We start from the raw sequence: 1,578 nt of genomic DNA, 5'->3' as shown, positions 1-1,578 counted from the left end.
CCCATCGATGTTACCCCTCGCCAGGTTTGGGAGAGCTGTGTGGTTTTTATTTGTAATAGTTTCCTATTCACGGATTAGTGTATTTTGGATTAAAGATATAAAGTGACTTGAGCAAGGCCACGTGGTCAGGACATGGGGGGGCTGAACCCTGTGGTGTGCGCAGGGACAGTGAGACGAACTTAAACTCAGTATTAAAAGAAAATGTCTTCCTATGTTTGTCTCTACAAAGTCTAAATCCCCAGCCTTCCCGTAGATCGTGGCTATTAATGAAGCAATGAAAGGGAGGTTTTTAAAATCTGGCCACAGCAGCAGCTTTTAAGTTGTTCAACCACAATCAAGAGTAGAAACCATATTTCATGTCACTCTCAACGCTTGCACTTGAACAAAATTGAAACAAAAATCTAACATGCTAACTGCAGTGAGTACTATAAATGGCACACTTTGATTTTTTGTTTTACTTCTTAAAAATGCTGACCTTTAGCCAGTAAATTGATGTCGTCTCTTACGCCTACTTGAAGAACACTGGGCTAGAGAATTATTTACCCCGACTGCTTGAGTAATCTGAGAGACCAAAATTCCTTCCAACAGAGTCCATAATTCTGCATCTTCCCAAGCAGTTATTGGGCTTTTTTAAAAAAAAATTGCAACCCGCCCTTAGTTGATGCACTTTGTGTTTCTTCAATGTTCGCATTCTCAGTAGCGTTAACTTCCTGAGCGTTTCCGCCTGACTCTATTTCTAGTTTATCTGCCCCTGCCTGTACCACACCATGAAAGTCTGTGATTCCTTTACCTGAGTAATGGGTGGAAATGGTAAACTGGGTAGCGGCAACAAGGCCTCACGTGACATAAAGTTGTCCCCATCGTTCCGTATTTTTCTATTCTTTGCCAAAAACGGGTAGTGAATCCTCCGGTCCTATCAACCCCCTGATGCACTCCGTCCCTTGCTGAGCGAGACGTGACCAACACAAAGGTGGCCTGTTCTGAGCTGGTGTTGGCTGGGTGCTGACAGGCATGAGTTGGTGTCCACACTACGTGGCCTGATGACCACGTAGGCCATCTAGAAACTCTACTGAAGAGGGGCGCGGCCTTGAGACGCCATCTTGGAGAACCCAGAGTGGCTCCTGAGAACCAGCCTGCTCCCGAAGGCTTTCCCTATTCTTTGCAGTATCCCAAAGTTTAACAGCAAATGTACCGGTCTGTTTCTCCCTTCTCTTCCTTTTTAAATTTTGAGCCCGGGCCCTTGCTCACGGGCTCCTGGGGGTGTTTCCTTTCTGAGTGCTGCCTGCGAGCTGTTTGGTGCTGTGGGGTGACGCAGAGGGCCCCGAGATTTGAGCTACTTAGAGTGGCTGCAATCTGTTTCTCTCCCTAAATGCTTTCATCTGGGAGGCTATTCCTTTTGAGGAATAGAGAAACAAAATGAGGCCTAAAGAGCCTGAGCTTCTGGCCCTTCTTGGGGGCACAGCAGGTTAGGACGCAACACTGCAAACGAGCCGCAGCCGCTTAGTGCGAGTTCGGTCCCCAGCCAGGGAGCTGACCCACGGGGCACAGCAGACCTCGCCTGTCTCACCAGCTGCTCCC

This window comes from Condylura cristata, unplaced genomic scaffold, assembly GCF_000260355.1.
Source record: "Condylura cristata isolate star-nosed mole 26May11 unplaced genomic scaffold, ConCri1.0 scaffold00018, whole genome shotgun sequence".
Classification (NCBI taxonomy): Eukaryota; Metazoa; Chordata; class Mammalia; order Eulipotyphla; family Talpidae; genus Condylura; species Condylura cristata.
The sequence above is the reverse complement of the archived record's forward strand: the minus strand, read 5'-3'. Positions refer to the sequence as shown.